General features: G+C 35.2%; 1 protein-coding gene and 1 long non-coding RNA gene across 4 annotated transcripts in view; one reads left to right on the top strand and one right to left on the bottom strand.

The window, feature by feature from the left end:
* Window positions 1–21461, bottom strand: part of LOC120478801 (leucine-rich repeat and fibronectin type III domain-containing protein 1-like protein) — a 124180-nt gene that overhangs the window by 20204 nt on the left and 82515 nt on the right. The window lies entirely within an intron of this gene.
* On the top strand, window positions 15745–20642 carry LOC120489845 (uncharacterized). The gene is made up of 4 exons (XR_016146896.1): window positions 15745–18637; window positions 18800–18868; window positions 19119–19224; window positions 19491–20642. It is a non-coding gene; the product is annotated as an uncharacterized LOC120489845 (long non-coding RNA).

The raw sequence follows: 21461 nt of genomic DNA, 5'->3' as shown, positions 1-21461 counted from the left end.
GGTGCTGTTACACATATAGGTCAGCCAAAAAAAGAAAACCTCATGTTTATTTCAACCCTTTATGCTGTGATCTTTGTTTCTCTCACTAGAACACAAAACTAGAAAATGTTATGCAGCTCCTGCCATTTAAAGCCAAAAAATGTAGCTTTATGTGAAAAGACTGAAAATTCAAGTAATGATCCACACTTTTATGAGAAAAACATGGTTTAATGTAGTTCAATATAGAACCCTAGAGTTCTAAGCTAAAATTTAAAGAACCATTTATGCCAAAAAATGATTACTTGTTTCTACAAGCTGCTTAATTCATAAAATGCATTACATGAATTAATTAAAACTAAAATCCATAAAATGATCCTATGATAGGAATCCCTAAAAGGTTTTATATGTGAAGTGCCTGACAGAACCCTTTAAAGTAACCTATGTAGAGTGCATTTTAGGGGCTGTTCACATAATGCATTTTCCATTCCACTGCTCTACTTTTCCATTATTTGATGTGTTTGACTGTTGCACTCACATCTTGCGTCTTTTGCAGTGTCTCGTTCATGACACCGTGTTCTAAAAGTAAAAATCTAGTCAAGTCGAGACACGGCATGCAAAAACATTGGTAAAAAAATTGGTAAAAAATAAATAAATAAATAACAGGTCAATTTTGAGATTTTGGGCTATTTGTATTCAATAAAATGTTGTCTTTCAGACTTGTGCTGAAAAAAAATAAATCCAAAATACACATTTAGGTCTTTATTTTACTACACTTTGTCTGTTTGCGAGTGTAGATTTCGCCTACATTCCTCAAAAGTTGGCATTTTAAATCATCCCGCTGCACCGTAATCGCGATCCATACCGTCATCGCACACACCGTTAGAAAGCCCTCTCTCCTCTTCAATGCTGTCGGATCCAAATATGGTCATTTCCTGTTTATCAGCAACCAATCATGAAAGTAAAATGGGCCATTTACAGTAACTCGAAATGCGCAATCCCATAAAAATCTTTAATGGCCGTTTTCTCAAAATGAGTTTTTTCTCACACTTCTAGTGACGATTTTCCACTTCTGTAGCGCCAACATACACCAAACTTTACAGCTGTATTCCTAACTTTGTGAAGGTTTGTTCAAAGGGATTTGTTGATATATCATTCTTGGCCTGATTTATATTACATTTTATGCCTAAAAATAGGGCGGAAGTCTATTTTTTAAGGCTGTTGGCAGCATTTTCTGATTTACAGGGTAACAAAAGGAGATTTTCAGCCTTCAATAATGTATTTTCATTGAATGTATCAACAAAATGCAAACACAATTTTGAACCTTGTTTTTTTCAATGGTCAGATTCGACACGTCAAAAAATATATGCAAATTAGCACATGTTTAATTAGATATAGACTGATTAGCATATATATACATAAAATTACAGAAAACTTGCAATAAATTTTTTTCTCCTATTTATGCGAGTAATCAACTGGTAAGGTTTCATAGTGACATATGCAAGTTAAAATTTTTTTATCCTATTCACCTGCAGTGTCTTGCCTTTTTACTTTTTCAAAAACGCATCTCGAAATCTTGCGTTTTTTTTCACTGGTCACTTTATTCTGTATCCATTTTATTCCAAACAAATATTTTGGTTTGGAAGAACGTGAAGGTGAATACATGACAGAGTTCTCCTTTTTTTTTTGTGTAAACTATCTCTTTAAAGCTTATGCCAAGTTTTATAAAACAAAATAACAATGATAAATGAAGAAATATGCATCATGTTACACTGTGGCAAGGGAAAAACAAGCAACTTCTGATTGTTGATTTTAAAGCCCTCTTTGAAGTGTTCTCATTTGCGTCCTTCCTTCTGTTCATTCAACAAGAAACTTTGCTTTTGTTTATCCCATTGAAGATGACATGCGTCAGATCCCTCCGCACCTTAATTCATTACTCAAACACACTTCACACACACTCGCTTCATTTGCATTTGCAGTCGAGGACCTTTCCTTTTTGTATGATATTAACGCCACCAGTAAAGTATCAAATTATTACAGAGGTATTCCAGGCCATCAAAGACCCTTGAAAAAATAGCTATTAAAAGAAAAAGAAAAAAACCTGCTAATAAAGAAACAGAAAGATAATATAATAGAGGACTGTGTGCAGCTGCGACACAATAAAAATGTTCAAATTTAAATTCTGTGAACCTATAATTTGGTGAACAACTGAGAATCATTTTCTCTCTGGTGCCACTCAAATCAAAGCCATTCTCCATTTTTTGCAAAGTGGTTTATTGTTGTCATACTTGATTCTGTTGATTTATAAACATCCCCAGCCTTATAAAGGCTGGAAATAAAGAAAAACAGTATCGAAATTCTGCAAGTTTGAGCTTTTAAACACAGAAAAAATGCATTACGAAACAAGTTATTAAAACAATGTCCTTGAGGGAATCATGTCCTCCAATCCCTGCATTCAACCAAGAGTAATAAAGCACTGCTGCATGTAAATAACACAACTGCTAAGCATAACACTGTTAGTGCACACCTGCCACAAACCAATCAGTCATTTATTAACTTTACTGCAAAGAAAATATAAGAAAACTAAATATATTTCAAAGAGAAATCACATTAATATGCTGTGGGGGGAAAGCAATTAATTTAATTGGCAAGGTAAAACATTATCCCCTACAAAAAAAAATAACTTTAAGGAACGCCTAGATGTAAGGAACTGCCTCATTTGTCATGCTTACAGACAAATGGTGCACAAAATAGAACATACGGTGCTTTTTATAGCAGGCCGGGCAAAAAAAATCGAGCAAAATATGCTGTAAACCTGTTTGTCAATGCAGTTTTCACATTATAGGATTTTATTAGGCAATGTGTAAACATGAAAAGCCAAGTGGCATTAAAAAATCCTGCAAAGGTCTCGCTGTTTGTTTTTTGATTCACTAAAAAGAACTGCTTGAGTGAATCATCTGTTCAGGAATCGGGCTACTCTGGTCATGCATGCTTTTGATTCTCTAAAACGAACTCATTTGTTTGCGAATCAGACAGGTTACACTGCATGCTCTTGGTTGATTAACAAATTACTCTAATGAGTCAATTCTTTTTAGTGTATAAAACTACGCTACATTGGATGCGCTGTTTATTTTTGATCACTAAAAAAGGAGACGATGTCATTTATTTGGTCAGGAATTGGGCTACTCTTGTCTTGGTGCAATATATATATTTCTTTTTCTTTTTTGGGGGAACTGCATTTTTTTGGAACTGCATTATTTGGATCAGAAACTTTAAAATGATCACTGTGTACAAAATATTTTAAGAAAGTGAATCACATAGTCACACACAGATATCAAGATTTTGGATATGAGTCACAACAATGGTGACAACCAAAACAAAAGAAAGCTTGGGAATCAAGGATGTTTTGTACTATGAAAGCTACCCATTATGCATTGCAACATGAAGCATTTTTATTAATTTATTGTCACCATTGTTGTGATTCATATGCAAAATCTTAATGTCTGTGTGTGACTACATGGTACATTTTCTCAAAACATTGTGTAAACTTGCTTTTTGTCCACCTTCCATGCTACTAGCCCAAATAATGCAGTTCCACAAGGTTGGTGGTTATAAACTCCCGATATAAACACAAAAGTCTAAACACAATGTTAAATGCTCAATATGTTGATTTGATCATCATCAACTACGAGGAGCTGATGAGAGCCAATTTTATATTTCTTGGCTTTCTCCGTCACAACAATAGTGTTATTCAAACACAGTTACATAGCCAAAGAAAAGCTAAAGTATGAAAAATTGGGACCAAAAGCCCAACTAAAGCAAACACTGATCACCACAATGGTGACTTAAAATGAAACAAATATCACCATCTAAAACAATGTAAGGAAATTACATTGAAATAAACATGAGTTTTAATTTAATGCATCCTGAGAGTGTTTATTTGGTCCAGAAACAGTATAAATTGTCTAAATGAGACCATATATAATGTTGAAAATGCCCACATTTGAACTAGTTTTTAACCTTGTACGAAGGATGCATTAACGTCTTTTTCAGACGCCCAGAACCTGTCAAAAAAGACGTCATAAAAACTTTCATTCTGGCCCCTCTGACTTCTTTTTAACGTCCGACTTTTATGAAAATGACGTTGAAAAGACGTCTTTTGGACATGATTTTGCTCAGTGCAGGCTACTCTGTATCCACCGTTTGTTTCTGATTTACTAAATAAAACCAACTTATAAGAGTAATAAGGGAGCATTTGTCCACACAGTAAAGGTACTGACCCAAAAACACTGCACGCATTGCAGATTTTTCCAACAGGGGTGCATTTTGTCCATACGTTAGCATCCACTAAGCTTATTTATTTGTGAAATAATCAGCGCTGTAGTCTCCTGCGTACCTGACCAGTTTGTTAACAAGGGTCTGCTTGGGGAGCATCGTTGAGTTTAATCTTTCTGTACGTGCGAGCAGAATCCTGCCACAGCAAGATTGGCTCTCACAGGTTATGATCTCAATGCTGCTCAGTTTCAGGGACCAATTTATTACAGCAATTTATCTCATATCAGGCCACAGCTAAAAGCATGCCTGCCAACTAGCAGCTGAAAAGCTATCCGTTACAAAAAGCTTTATTCTCATTGCATCAATATAATAATCAGGCTCTCAAAACTGTACAGTTACAACTGTGCATTATTTCTGAACTCCCTGAAACACCTTGATTGTAGTGGAGTTTTCTTCTGGGAATGTTCATGTCACAATATTCCTCATTTAATTAATTCCTGCTCAAGACATACACAAAAAGGCTGTGTTAGTAGTGTGTTGAATCTCGTTGTTATTGTAAGGGGCGTGACATTTCTGAAACACGGTGGAAGCAGTTGACCAATCATTCCAACTGACCAACCAGAGCACAATTCGCTTTTCAGAAGGACGGGCTTCATGGAGACAGGAACTAAACAGGGGTGTGTTTCCCGTACAACTATGTAGTTCACTACCATGGTACAACCACGTTGGTTTCGCACGTGGTGGAGTAATAACTACTTTTAATGAAACTGTTTGAGATCCAATTAACGCTAGATTTGTTCATATAAATTACAAACATGTGATCTGAGGACTATTTCTGATTGTTCTCAGTTATTTTGCTTAATTATCTGACTCAATATTTGGCTCGTTCTTATATAGTTGAGCACGTTCGCACATGAGCACTCTCCAAAATCGGTACTTTAAATCTTTTAACAAACTAAAAGACGTAAATTGCATTTGTATGTATTCTAAATAAAAGGCACCGGTCGTACTGAATGTCAGCTTGCTTATTTTGCTCAAGATAAGAATTTATTACATCCAAATGTGCTGCAATATAGAAACGATGCCTCTAACTACAGGTCGAGAGCAGTCGTTCAAACCACACAACTTTGCGATGCTGTTTACGAATTCGTTGGAACGATGGTTTCGGGAAACACAACTCGTTGGACTATGCTGATAACGAAAGAACTTGCGAACATAGTTTTGCTGCATAGTTTTACGCAGCCCAGAGCGTTACTGACAGACTTAGAAGAGAGGTGCTGCAACAATGGCAAATATGTGATTTTTTTTTATGATTTATTTTTTAATCAAGCATAATAGGCCCCCTTTGAAAGTAAACTGTAAATACAACTGAGCACCCTAATTTATACATCTAAATTGAATTTAAATAATTCTTAAATTAGTAAATTGTTTAATTTCAATATTTCCTGACATTAAACTCCAATAAATAAATATATATATATATATATATATATAAATATATAAATGTCATACACGGACTTGGTGCAAATTATACAGGGCAGTGTTTCAGTGGTTAGTAAAATACTGGAAGTAAAATAATGAAATAATGGAAGTAAAATAATGCCAACGTTTTGTTTTTTTAATGAATGAATGAATTTTTATGAATGAATGGCTTGCTTTAACTCTTTATCTGGTCTTCGTCAACAACACGCGCTCGCATCTCCTGTTGTTGAAGCCGACTAACAGCAGATGGAGATTATGATCGGTAATCTACTGCTTTTCCTGCCGTTCCTGGATGTTAATGTTGAATTTACAGTCGAATTGGAACCACTGAATTTGTGGAAGAAAATTAAAGCGAAATTAAAAGGACCTAAATTTGTCTGTTGAATATTATAGGTTGTATTATTCACGAATCAGGCTAGCCAGGTTGTGCTGAATGTTTTTGAGTAAAGAATAACCAACTCATAAGAGGAGAGGAATTGGCCTACCCTGACTGGTCATGCTACAGTATATGTTTCAATTAATTAATTTCATTAACCTTTTTTAGCATATTTTTGGTATTTATATGAAGCTTCAGAACCTTTTTCTAGTGGAATGCAACACACATCTTTATCAACATGTTAACAAGATAGAGATTGATGAATTAACTAAGATATGAGATTTGTGGATTGATTAAAGTGTCTGCTCGTCTTTAAAGTCTGACTTAAATGTCACAGGCGGCATTGAATATGTGCCAGCTGATATCTGATTCTGGACCGTGGAAGCACACAGACATCAAGACAGACACACATAATGTTCTTCTGCCCAGCCTAGAACTCAAAAAGACATTCAACTCAGTTGGATGTAAAAATATGTCAGTTAAACTCAACATAAAACAGCATTCACAACACATCTCACATTATGGAAGTACAATAAATCTTAAAAAATTGTGAAATGTGAGCGTTAGAAATGTCTTCAACACCCACATTTGAGGAAGCTTTTGACCAGATGATGAAGGCTGAAGGTCAAGCTCACCCTTGAGAGCGTCTTGACATATTCCAATAGTGACGCTTCTTTCTTAAAATCTATTATTATCGCTATTATTGCTATAACCTTTACTACATGAAGGTTAACCAACATTAAATTACGATTGTCCACTAGCCTACTCATGCAATTTCAGACAGGCCACATTACCTAAAAGTGCAGCCTGAAACAATGCCTGAATAGCTATTTGGCTATTGGTTAACATTAAAATGAAAATGAAATTAAAACAAACAATACACTGACATCCAAATCTATTTTTGGTTTAATGTTTAATTCAATGCTTTACTTGTCTGTCACAATAGAATAATGGAATGTTTTATTTATTTAACCATCTTCATTTGAGGGCTTTTCTCAGCAGATTTTGACTTGTGTGATTATTTGACTGAATTAATTACAACAAGACACTCTGATTAAGTAATGAAAATGACAGGCCTAGTTATTACATTCTAATGAAATAATATGAAGACAAAAATATGAATTTTCCTTTTTTCCCTTTAGAATTAAGTGCTTTGATAAATCATACACAATATGACTATTTTTTTTTTTTTAATTCTATTTTACATTGAAATCGTACTAAAGGGTGGAATAGACACACTATTTACTTACCATTCAATTTTCTGTAATGTTTTTGAAAGATTAAGCTGCCTAGTCTGCATTTATTTGATCAAAATACAGTCAAAATATGATTGCAATTTAAAATAGCTGTGTAAAAAAATATTGTTGGTTTAACTTAAAATTAAGGCAACCAGGTTACTACATTTTTTTAAGTTCATTGATATGGGAAAAAATTAGTTAATACAAAGAAGGAGATTGATTTAATCCTCAGAAACTCAAAATATTGTTATCTGAACCACATAAATGATTTAAGTTGATTTAACAAAAGAAAAAATGTTGTGATTTCAAATCATGAACATATTTCTTTTACAGTCCCCAGTGTCGCATGATTCTACAGAAATCATTCTAATATGCCAATTTGATACTCAAAACACATTTCTAATCATGAAAACAGATTTTTTTTTTTTCTGGAAACTGGCTCAGGTTTTTCAGGATTGATGTGAAATAGGAAGTTCAAAATAACAGCATTTTTAGGAAATATAAATCTTGTGTAACATCATAAATATCTTTACAGTGACTTTATATCAGCTGTATTGTATTTTCTGTCAAAACAAACAACCGAACAGGCAGTGAAAGCCATAGTACAAGTTGGAGGACAACAAAAGTCAACCCAGACTTTAAGAAACTTCATGTTACATGGAGCTGTACTTCATCAGAGATATCCAGAAGCAGTTGACATTGGGTTGTCAGACTGCCGGCAGGCCTGTGGAGAGGGGGTGGGGGTGTAAGGATGGAAGAACGGGGGTTTGGCCCATTCCTCATTCCCAGAAGAGAGCCAAGGAGACCATGAGCCTCAGGCAACTCAAGATGTTCTCTATCTCCTTTCCCAGCCATAGAAAAGGTCTGTTTCCAGTTTGCATGCGAAACGGAAAGCCGCGATGCATTTGCAAGTATCGCGTTCCCAGAGAAACCCTGGGAGCCGAGTGATGAACAAATACGTTTTTCAAAAGTTGGAGACATCCAAAGAGCCACTAGGTAATGAATTCTCCAGACTTCACCCCGTTTCATGATACTTCATTACCATTGGCTCCATCCTCATTTACATTCCGTGCTAATAATCGTATGCAGTTGCATAACAGCGTCCTCATTCCAAACTCATGATAACGTGGAGCCAGTGCCCTCCGTCCCAAATGCACATTACACGACGGCGAGATTCTGCGTCTACCTTGTGTATTGTGCCAGGACTTGCATTATTGATGTGTGGTGAATTTCAAAAGAGCTTTGCAGACGGGAGCCGGTGGGCGGCAAATACAACCCATGTCTCCAAGCCCTCAATGTCCCTCTCCTTCTGCACTAGGACACCAAGCATAACGGACTGCTGATTCACTTATCACTTATTCATAAGCTCACATCAGTGGTCTGTACCTAGCAAACATAATTTGAGTAATAGAGGTCTTCGCTTGAGTTTGGAGGTCCTTGAATATTGATCATTGTAATCAGAACACAGATAAATGGCTGCTAACCTGAAAGCACAGTCCATCTTACCTGTACTGAATGTGCACTTGCATTGAGTTTCAAATCTTAAAAGTATATTTGAAGAAAAACTGTTCTTGTAGATAATATAATATTAATGAGAAAAGTCAAATTTGACCTTAAACATCAAGTTTTACCTTGGAGTTTTGTACACGCATGCAAAAAATGCTCAGCTAGCCATGCAAGATGTTGTTGAATGGCTTGAACACTCTTGTCTTATATATTAGCTCTCTGATGGTCTTCAAAGAAAATTAACAATTCCAGTCTTCGGGGTCTATTGGACGGGGTCTATTTTTTTTAATAAGAAAAGGGGTATGTTCTTAGGGAACGCACACTGGTTGCCGGTCGAATACCGTGTCCAGTTCAAGGTATTATTATACGCGTTTAAAATGTACTGTATTTTCTTTCTTCTTTTTTTTTTTGTATGTATGAAGGAGATGTGAATGTGTGTGTTGTGTTAAAGTTCATTTCTAGTCAGTTTTAATAATCTTCTGTTGTGCTAGAAAGAAGTACATTTATAGATGTTATGACTTAAATATTAAAGCACATGTAAAATACTAGATTATTATGTCAGTTATATTGTGTTATTTGATAATAAATTTAAAGCTTGTTTTACTAAATTGCAAATTCATTTTTCAACATGCAATTACTAAAATTTAAATATTTGAAATATAAGTTTTAATAGACATGGCATTAATTTTAACTCAAAATTAAATAATTGTCAAAAAAAAAAATCCATTGATATCATGGTGACTTTAAGTGTATATTTATTTAAAGTATATTATTTATTTAAAATGCTAAAGTGCTAAAATGTACTTCTTTTCCACAAGGGTACAAACCAAAAGCATGCAAACATTTACTCTGAGAAAAAGTGATTGTTGGTGGAAATGTAAAGCCTTGTTAATAATTAATGCAATACATTTCCACTTTGCTCGGACACTCCTTTGGTTGTAAAAGGACACCACTTCACTCTCCTGAGTATAAATGAATGGCTTGTGTTGGTTTTAGCAGAAAACTGAATGACCTTACAGTCAACCGTGAAATAACTGGAGCATGTGTGTGCAGATCCATGCATAAATACCAGCCAACACACGCACGTCCTTGAGACTGCAAGTTGTTATTGAGATTCTGTAATGTCTGTAATCAACCTTCTAATTAATTATGGATTATAATGTTGGACGTTTTTGTATTAGAGGTCTTATAGGTTGCATTTATTGCTTAGGTAACATGTATTTATACATGGATTACATCCTCCCACACTATTTTTTTGTTTTCCCACGCTTAGTCTTCATCGTTTTGAAGTTGAGATCTAGGGATATGAAAATGATACAAAATGTATTTTTAGAGCTGTCAAAGTAGTTTACCCACACCTACATTTAAATTCATTTTTGACAGATAACTTTTTAATATGTACTTTGTTAATATCAGATGTCAACATAATAAAAAAGTACATCTTTTCTAGATTTATTGCAACTGAGAAATGTATTTACAATATGAATTTAATACTATAATAAATAAATAAATAAATGCCCATTTATTTGCATTTGCATAACATGCACTAGTTATTTTATTGTTGCCTTTCGTACTTAAAATTTGCCCCACACAATATATATATATATATATATATATACAGTATATACTGTATATATATATATATATATATATATATATATAGTATTTCATGTAAAGTGTGAAAACATAAAAAACTGAAACACTTGAAGGTTACGCGTGCCACAACTCAGCATTAAAAAACAGAAATGCGATATGAGATATAAAATAGTCAATCTGCTTCATGGCTAACTTAAATTTTTATTCCATCAGAGCATCGTAATTATGAAGAATTGTAGAGTTTGCCAACATTTAGCAGCTTAGACTTAAATAAAAGCACTTGTTATGTCATAGCCAAATATAATAGGCCGTGGATTTACTCTGTAACTTACTGAAAATTTAAAAATATGAATAAGTCCCATTTCTTTCCCCCTTTTTTTTGCCAATACCATTTAAACTCAACACTTTATTTGCATTCAATTCAATGCATAGGGTTCTATTTTCGGCAAACTGTCACACTTGCTCATCACAGACCACAGTGAATAAATATGTTCAATTCGTTCTTCCTTTTCAGTCATCTGAATAACGTCAACTAATTAAGAAAGACGGAGACTGCTTGTTTCCTGCAGGTAAACAGTGGCTTGGGTGACATCAGTCTGACAGTCGCCCTGGAGTCGAATAATCACTCCAAATGAAGGTATAACGGTAGCTCGTGCTCAAGGAGATGTCTGATTGGAGTATGATTACATCCAGTCAGAGAGAATATCTCTGTATTGACACGAGAATGCGGCTGAAATTGCATTTGGGCGTGCCTGCCAGTAAAGAGGCGGTGACATGCCAGTGCTTTCCTCTGAGAAATGCCAATTCTATCCTCACATGGCCCACGGTCTTCTGCTCGGCCCGCGCTAGTGTGAGTTAGAGCTGTCTCCGAGCTAATGTGGTGTAAAGTGAGCTGGGCCTAATAAAGCATGGAGAAATGGGAGTCGACAGACCCAAGATGTCATCAAGGAGTGGGTCAAGAAAATGAGACATGCTGAATTCTGCTATATTAGTCTGGCGGATCTCAAAACTAAGCTGCCACGTTTGTGTTTGAGTCTGTTTAATTGTCTGTTTAATTTTCAATCTGCTTATGCAAGTGATCAGATAAACTGTTAGATGCATCCTGGCACAGGCATTCGCAGTTTTTTGTTTTTTTTCCCCCTCATAAAATACTCTGTAGAATGAGAACTTCTCTAATACCATCTGTCTATAATCAGTAAGTGGCAAATCATACTGGTGTTGTGCAAGTGTGGCGTCAAGCCTCAGAGAGGAGTTTATTAACATACAAATAAGCATAAAATGTCCAAAAAGGGGAATAAAGTGTCTATGGGGATACAAATACCCAAAATAAATAGGGGATCTGGTGTTCTCATTGAGCTGGAGCAATTGACCTATGGCGCTATGGCAGCTGTCACAGTAAGAGACATTTCACAGGTGGTTTGCAGTCACGTGATTGTGTTGACGCGCGGAATGCAGATGGAGGGCAAGGAGATGAAGAGTGCAATGGACGAGATGGAGGAAAATCCGTACTGTACTACTTTAGACGCGAGAGAAAGAGAAATATATAAACAGAAAATCGAAACATATGTTGGACGTGATCCTTACGTTATGAAGAGGACCGATTTCCAATTGAATTGAGAGATTTGCTTGCCATCGAGGCTGTAGATATCAGCAACTACCTCGTCTTACAGACATACTTTGACTTTACAAAGTTCGGAAACTGGTACGTTACACAAACAGCCACATAAGTGTATTTAAACACCTGAATAATGTAATTATAAGCCACATAAATAATGTATTAACTCACATTTGACGAAGTGATCACTGCACACACACACACACACAGGCATTTTCCCATTCGGCTCCTCCCGACCGCAGACGCAAGTTTGCAAGGCATTTTTCCCGGTGTTTTTCTGTCAATTTCTTGTATTTTACCCCCTTATGAACAACAAATTTGGGCACACGATAAAAACTCCTCGTGGTTTGATCGATTTGAGCAACCGTAAACGATGCAAAACATAGGCATTTTGAGTGTGTTATAGTGCTTCCTAAATATAGAAAATCACTTCCTGCCCTCCATCTGCATTTCGCGCCATGGCAACGCAGTGGTGTGCCGTCACGTGAAAACAAGCTATTGGTGATTTTTGGAGACAGAAAGATTATATATCATCTCAAGTCACCTAAAGGGCCTTAACTATGCATTGGAGGGTTATATTAATATTTTTTTTTGTTGAGAAGGTCAATGAAAAGCTTCAGCTCCAGGCAAACATGTACAGGTCACAGTGTAAACGTGATAACCCGCATATCGTTGCCATCACCGTTTAGTGCGACAGTATTTACATAAATCATTCAGCACACAACATGACATCATGACTTTTGCGTAAACATATACGGCACTTTCGAGTCAGGTGGCGTGTTATCTCCACGCATTTTGTGCTATCCGCGTGTATGCGTATATGTCTACGTCATTAACGTCCGCGTCATTCCGCGTGTCTGAACACGCAGTCAAATCTCCAGTCATAAATGCCATTAACCCCAGTGACGGTTAAGTTTAGGGATGGGGTTGAGGTAAGTCATCTTTTTTTTACCTAGGATGGTAAGGGAACAGTCATAAATGCCATTAACCCCAGTGACGGTTAGGTTTAGGGACGGGGTTGAGGTAAGTCATATATTTATATAACGTTAAGTCAACGGCGTTCATAAACACGCTGAAAGGCGATTATGCGTCTTGATAGCACGCCAAAAATGGAAATACGAATTGGCGTGTCATACACACGCTACTTCATGAGATCAATCTGCAGCACAACATTGTTAACATTAGTTATCTCGGTTATTTACAGATACGTTAACGAAGCTAAGCGACATGATGTACAACGCAGCTAGAAGCTAACGTTACCGTTTTCTAATGCTAGTCTAATGTTAGCCTAACGTTACGTTACGATATTTTAAAGATAACGCTCAAATACGTTGTTGACTTAACTTAGAACAGATGTAGACATCCTTGTTGAATTTATGCACGTTTAGGTGGGGTTGTGGTCTTCTGCATAACTTAATCACACAACTTTATACAGAGCAGACACTTATCTCGGTTGAGATGTGGCTTGGGAAAGGGTAAAAAACATACACACCATCGCCCAGCCTCTCGGGAACCTAGTGTCAGAGTTGCATGTACCCCATGCACACTGTTTGACCATTTTAAACTTAAAATGACAAGAAAAACGAATGAAAACTGACTAACTGCAATGCATTTAAATGGACGTGGAAGCAGAGAATGTCCGAGTGTATTGGGTAGGTTTAGGTCTGGGGTGGGGTTTGGGTTAGACCACTAGGAGACGCATTCTGGCCCATATATATCTGCTTCTCATATTGATGCTAAAGGCCAATGCCATGTGCGTTGGATGTATACGCTTTGGCAAAAACATTAGTATATGACGCCTTGGGAAGAGAACGGGCTGGTCTAATACCTTATTAGATTGTTGTACATAGAAAGTAGACAGCATATGAAAAGGTATTAGCATATGCCGTGTGGTTGATGTCCAGTGTCGCCAGCTGAGCAGAAATACATAATCATGTTTGGATTGGTCCCCTCATAGTTGCGTTGGATTTTCTCTTTAGCGTAAACGTTAAGAGGTCCATCTATCACTGTTTTTCATGTTCATATAGTTTCTGGAGTAAATATACAAGCTATAATCTGTATATTAGAGACCCCAAAAAATGGCAGGTACTGGTGTTTCGCAAGCGTTCGGGCAATCAGTGTACCCTAAAGTTCCTATAGTGCTGGTGTAGACCCTACTGTGAAGTACAGTAGGAGCTAAATTAGTTCCTCCAAAAGGAGTTTCTAGAACTAAAATCCTTTCTAGTTGCGAACACGTTAAACACTTGAACACATTCTAGGAACTATGAAAAGGTTCCTCTGGTGCAAAAGCCCCTATTTACTTATTATTTCTACACCATCTATTGGTTTTCCCACCACTATGTCCCCTTTAGGGTCTCCGTACATGTATCCTGTCATTGATGTAAACGTTATAAATCTAATATCCACAACTGCAACTTCATTCGGACATTATCCCAACACAATGCAAACTAAACCTCGCCAGAGGGCTAGGCTTCCAACTGAGGTTTCTTCTTACTGTTTTTCACAGAACATCTTTAAATCCCACCTAAACGCCTTAATTAAATATTAGGAGTTCATATTCACATCTCAGTACTGGACTCTAATGAGTCTCCAATGTTTTCGATCAGCCATGGATATTTGAGCTGGCCATAATTGGAAGAAATACAAAATTGGAAAATACACCAGGGGCAACAGAAGCAGAAAGCTATGAGAACATGGGGAGTCATCTTGCTGCATAAATGCCGTGGGCGATCTGGCCACACTGGGAAAGATGCATTCCCGCAATTAAATCGGTACATGCTTAAACAGTCCTGCTGACTTCTCGCTGTACCTCTGAATGCCATATCGCACTCAGCCAAGGGAGAAAACTGTTTGCGGTAACTGCCTGACAGGCTGGAGGAGAAGAGGATTGGATTGTGTTTCACAATGCCGGCTAAACAGCTTTCAATGCCAGTGGTGTGGCTAGATAGGGCTTTTGTAGAAAAGCTGCTGTCCGACAATCAACTCGTTAAGTCTCACAATATGGCTTTCAACTCGCAGACCTTGCGTAGGCCCAGGGGTGGGAAGTGAAGGATGCTTCATCGTTTTATTGTCACATCTGCCAAAGCAATAGCTATAATTTTACACAGGCACAGCATAGTAAAAATAAATGGCCTACTGGATCCAGGTCAAGATCAAACGCTCAACAAACTAGACTCATTCGCAAACTGCCCGGATAATCCATCAGTTCCAGTCCGGAAGAAGATTCCCAGGCACCATGAATATTTCTATATGAAAGGAAACCTCTCTCTCTCTTTTTTTTTTTCAAGAACATTGACTGGTTTTTCTTCTGCCATATCTTCAAAAAAAAAAAAAAAGAAGAAGAAAAAAAGATTTGCTGGCCAAAGTTGCACAATAAACAAAATGCTGAGAAAAAAAAAAGAAAAAGAAAGAAAAATGGTCTAAGAGAGAGAGAGCAGAGGAAAAAGCTGGTTCAACAGAAGAGCGTGGCCTCATAAATCTCTCCTCTTTCCTTCTAAGGATCGATTGATTTGATAAACGGGGAAAAATATGGTGGTGCTAGTCACTTCTTCAAATCTGCCTGGTTTCACTGTAAGCACAAGGACTTTAAGTAGCTCTAGGAGGAGATGGTCTGGCTCAGAAATTCCTTTATTGCATTAAAGTGAAACCTCAGTCACACGTGCTATCTAAAGGGCTTTCCCAGCTAACAGGGAACGTTCTCAGAACTTTGGCTAACATTCCCTAGAGGTTTGGTTAATGTTTTAAATAAAACATTTGAATGCAATGTTCAAAGAATGTTTTAAGGATGTTTTCTCATTTCAAATAATGTTCCTATAAGGTTAAATGTAAACTAAGATATAACATTTTCACTGTAACATGTTAAGGATGTTTTGGGAATGTTGCTGAGATAACAGATTAAACAATGTTCTCAATAAAACATTAGCACAATATCTCATAATAACAAAAGAGGAACATTATCAAATCAACGTTCGCAAAATGTTTTGAGGATATTATTTAGGCCTGAGATGATGGAATGTTTTTATAAAACGTTCTTGTAATGTGATGTGTTAACAAAACTAGAACATTGTCACTGTAACATGTTAAGGATGTTTTGGGAATGTTGTTGAGATAACAGATATTAGAATGTTATCAATAAAACATTGGTACAATGTCCCATAAAAACAAAGGAGGAACATTATCAAATCAACGTTCGCAAAATGTTATGAGGATATCATTGAGGCCTGAGATGACTGAATGTTTTTTATAAAACATTCTTGTAATGCGACGTGTTAAGAAAACTAGAACGTTTTAAATTTAACATTTTGAGGATGTTGATGAGGTAAAGGTTTGTAGAATGATCTTTTATAAAATATTGAAACAATGTTCCATAATAACAGAGGAGGAACATTATCAGGTTAACGTTCGCAAAATGTTTTAAGGATATTATTAGTCCTGAGATGACGGAATGTTTTTTATAAAATGTTCTTGTAATGTGACATGTTAACAAAACTAGAACATTTTTACTGTAACATGTTGAGGATGTTTTCGGAATGTTGTTGAGATGACAGATATTACAATGTTCTCAATAAAACATTGGTACAATGTCCCATAAAAACATAGGAATAACATTATCAAATCAACGTTCGCAAATGTTATGAGGATATCATTGAGGCCCGAGATGACTGAATGTTTTTTATAAAACGTTCTTGTAATGTGACGTGTTTAACAAAACTAGAACGTTTTAAATTTAACATTTTGAGGATGTTGATGAGGTAAAGGTTTGTAGAATGATCTTTTATAAAACATTGAAACAATGTCCCATAATAACAGAGGAGGAACATAATCAAATTAACGTTCGCAAAATGTTTTGAGGATATTATTTAGTCCTGAGATGACGGAATGTTTTTTGTAAAATGTTCTTGTAATGTGACGTGTTAACAAAACTAGAACATTTTCACTGTAACATGTTGAGGATGTTTTGGGAATGTTGTTGAGATAACAGACATTACAATGTTCTCAATAAAGCATTGGTACAATGTCCCATAAAAACATAGGAATAACATTATCAAATCAACTTTCGCAAAATGTTATGAGGATATCGTTGAGGCCTGAGTTGATGGAATGTTTTTTTATAAAACGTTCTTGTAATGTGACGTGATTAACAAAACTAGAATGTTTTAAATTTAACATTTTGAGGATGTTGATGAGGTAAAGGTTTGTAGAATGATCTTTTATAAAACATTGAAACAATGTCCCATAAAAACATAGGAATAACATTAACAAATCAACGTTCGTAAAATGTTTTGAGGATATTATTTAGTCCTGAGATGATGGAATGTTTTTTATAAAATGTTCTTGTAATGTGACGTGTTAACAAAACTAGAACATTTTCACTGTAACATGTTGAGGATGTTTTCGGAATGTTGTTGAGATGACAGATATTACAATGTTCTCAATAAAACATTGGTACAATGTCCCATAAAAACGGAGGAGGAACATTATCAAATCAATGTTCGCAAAATGTTATGAGGATATCATTGAGGCCTGAGTTGATGGAATGTTTTTTAATAAAATGTTTGTAATGTGACGTGTTTAAACATTAACACTGTAACATGTTAAGGATGTTTTGGGAATGTTGTTGAGATAACAGATATTACAACGTTCTCAATAAAACACTGAAACAATGTTCCATAATAACAGAGGAGGAACATTATCAAATCAACGTTCAAAAAATGTTTTGAGGATATCATTGAGGCCTGAGATGATGGAATGTTTTTATAAAACATTCTTGTAATGTGACGTGTTAACAAAACTAGAATGTTTTAAATGTAACATTTTGAGGATGTTGATGAGGTAAAAGTTTATAAAATGATCTTTCATAAAATATTGAATGTAGGCCTACCATAATAACAGAGGAAGAACATAATCAAATTAACGTTCGCAAAATGTTTTGAGGATTATTTAGTCCTGAGATGATAAAATGTTTTTAATAAAACATTCCTTTAAATTGACTTTTTAACAAACATTTTGCATGATACATTTTGAGGATTTTTTGTCGAAATGTTGTTATCTTTTATAAATCATTGGCACAATAACAAAGGAGGAACATTATCAAAGCAACATTCATCAAATGTTTTGTGGACATTTACCTGAGATGACAAAATCTCATAATATATGTTAACAAAAGCTCATAAAATTGTAAGGATATTTTAAGGAAGCTGTTTAGGTAACATATTTTAGAATTATTTTAACCTATAGAATAATGGCATAATTTTCCATAATAAAAGAGGAACATTGTCAAAACAGCATACGTAAAGTGTTTTGAGGATATATTAGGCTACTCTGAACTGAACTGCTGCGACAAATGCGTTTACAAGAAATGAGAAGCTGATTGGAGGTCGCTGTAGATCAACGTTTAAAACCACCAATCACAGCGCGATGTTCCCATGACGTAAGAACATTTGAACTCGACAAACAGCGCAAATAAAGCAACGTTTCTGTTGAAGAACTCGGCGCAGAATGTCCGTTGTCTAAATTGGCGACACATTGGCCCAAAACAACAGAACTCCTGGTCAACGGAACTCTTTCACAACTGTAAGTTTTTGTGTGTATTTTTTCAGTTTACATAGCTTTCTCTTATCCTTGATGTCTTTCAGTATTAGACCTAACTTTCTACTTTCTTAGAATTGTATGACAGTCGCAATAAATCTGAGTGTATGCTACTTTTGAATAACAGCTAGATTTGTTTTAATGCAGACTCCAAACGGACTGTTTCAAGATGATTAACTTACCGATGACACAATAAAGTCTCCATTTACAACCAAGGTAGCCTACTATAATACCGGTATTGTGTTCTATGCATACGAATACTGTATTTTTACTTAAAAGTGATCTTAATGTCTTTTGAAAGTAAAAGTTAATAATATTTCAGTAATTCATATAACGTTAGAGGTTAACGTTAATGAATTGGAAAGAGCGTTTCTCAAGGCTTCCTAGGTGTATATAACATTCTTCTTTCAGATGAATACTATCTGAGTTATATTTAAAAAAATGTCCTGACTCTTCTGACTTTTAGAATGGCAGTGAATGGCCGTCTATCAAGGCGCATCCATCCATGATAAAAGTAATCCACCACATGACTCTGGCGGGGTTATAAAGCCCTTTTAAAGCGAAGCATTTGTGTAAGAAAAATATCCATTTTTAAAACTTTATTGGATTAAGATATTGGATACATGGATTAAGTATGTTTTAAATTACAGAAACAAAAAAAGATACTCTTTTTTATCATAATTTATCATATTTATACTTTCAATAAATTAGTCTTTACATAATTTCTGACTGCTAATTAGGCTGGCTAATTTTGAAAGTTTTCAATGTCAATATTGCTTGTGATCTTAATGTATGTGTATTCTTTATGTTTACACTTTTGCATGATCTTCTTTTTTAGGCTATGAGGAAAAACTCTACTGTGCACACAGAGAACAGAGCTCAATGCTAACTGGGGGAGCAGCTGGACAACTATAGAAGAGAGAATAGTAAAACACTACTATTAATACAGATTCCTGGATTATTTTTCTGCAAGAACCAAAACAAGCAAAGACTGATGATGAGTGCTCTGAGCAAACACTGGAGTCAAGACGCATGAGTGACTTTACTGAGTTCTTCATGTAATGTTGGGCATTTACTGTACGCAGAACTTCTAATAATTTATGTGGATGCCATTTATAAACCTGTTAGATTTTGATGTTTTAGTTTTGAGATTAATAAAATGTTATGCTTTAACAATGTTATAGCTAATCATTTTTGAGGGGTTTTAAGTGAACATTTTGGGAACAAAAATAAACTTCCGCTAAAAACTTTATAAGAAAGTTAGGGGATAATGTTTTAAAAATGTTATGATTAAACCTTTATAGAAGGTCATCACAAAACATTTTCAGAGTGTTCATAGAGAATGTTATGCCATCTTTTAAGAGAACATTCTGGGAACAAAAAGAAAACTACCCGCTGAAAATGATATAAGAACGTCGGGGAATAATTTTCTAACAATGTTAGCATTTAACATATTTAGAATGTTTTTAGAGAATGTTATTAGAACTTTTAAGAGAACATTCTGGGAACAAAAAGAGAACTACCCGCTGAAAATGTTATAAAAAACATTAGGGAATAATGTTCTAACAATGTTAGCAATAAACATATTTAAAATATTTTTAGACAATGTTATTAGAACTTTTAAGAGAACATTTTAGGAACCAAAAGAAAACTACCCGCTGAAAATGTTATAAAAACATTAGGGAATAATGTTCTAACAATGTTAGCAATAAACATATTTTAAAATGTTTTTAGACAATGTTATTAGAACTTTTAAGAGAACATTCTGGGAACAAAAAGAAAACTACCCGCTGAAAATGTTATAAGAACGTCAGGAAATAATGTTCTAACAATGTTAGCATTTAACATATTTAGAATGTTTTTAGAGAATGTTATTAGAACTTTTAAGAGAACATTTTAGGAACCAAAAGAAAACTACCCGCTGAAAACATTATTAGAACACTGCATGGTAATGTTCTCAGAACATTTTTAGAACAAAAAAATCCTAGCTGGGTTGCTGTCTAGCTTAAGGGAGGGGGTGTACTTACATTACAACGGATGCATTTCGTCCCACATAGCGTTCTTTTGATGATTTGGAACGATTTGGTATTGAGACCCTTGTAACGCAATCATGATTATGTTGCTACTGAAATGGACCACTCAATCAAAATGGTTTCACTCTAAAATTCACTTTACGGTTTTTGTTTGAGGTCTCAGACCCCATGGTTATTTTGAAACTAAACTGTTCAAATCTTTTGAGAGGTTCCTCTGGGTCAAAGCCCAGACCGATATTACTGAGGCTGTATCCCTCAGTTTTAAGCTCTTTTAGAAAGGTATTTGCTAGGGCCACAGTATTTGGGGGGGAAAAAAATACTTTTTTTCATGTGAATACAATAGGAAAATTTATAATAAGAATAGAATATGAATTTTTTTTAAAAATAATTTAAAAGTTGTAGGTTTGTTAGTAGGGCTGCTCAATTTGACTAAATAGTTTGTGATTATATCTCATTTAATATAAAGTGGGACCTTAAAATGTAATAATCACACTATGCCATGTCACGATTTTTCATTTTATTTTGATTAATCATGCATCTCTAGAGACTGCTATACATCCAGCAACATTGTTTGTGTTGGGGTAAGAGCGAACCAGGCAAGAACCCATATTAGAAAAAATACAATGATACAAATAGAAGTTAATGCTAAATAGAAAATTATATTCTGAGACCCTGAACCCAAGTGATGTTTTTCAGGAAGATTAAATTGAAATTTACATTAAGATTAGATTAGGAAAAGTCAAAATGGCAAACATAAGAGGAGTTGAAATGTATTC

The sequence above is a fragment of the Pimephales promelas genome, chromosome 16 (assembly GCF_988280905.1).
Source record: "Pimephales promelas chromosome 16, fPimPro1.hap1.1, whole genome shotgun sequence".
NCBI lineage: Eukaryota > Metazoa > Chordata > Actinopteri > Cypriniformes > Leuciscidae > Pimephales > Pimephales promelas.
The sequence above is the reverse complement of the archived record's forward strand: the minus strand, read 5'-3'. Positions and strand labels throughout refer to the sequence as shown.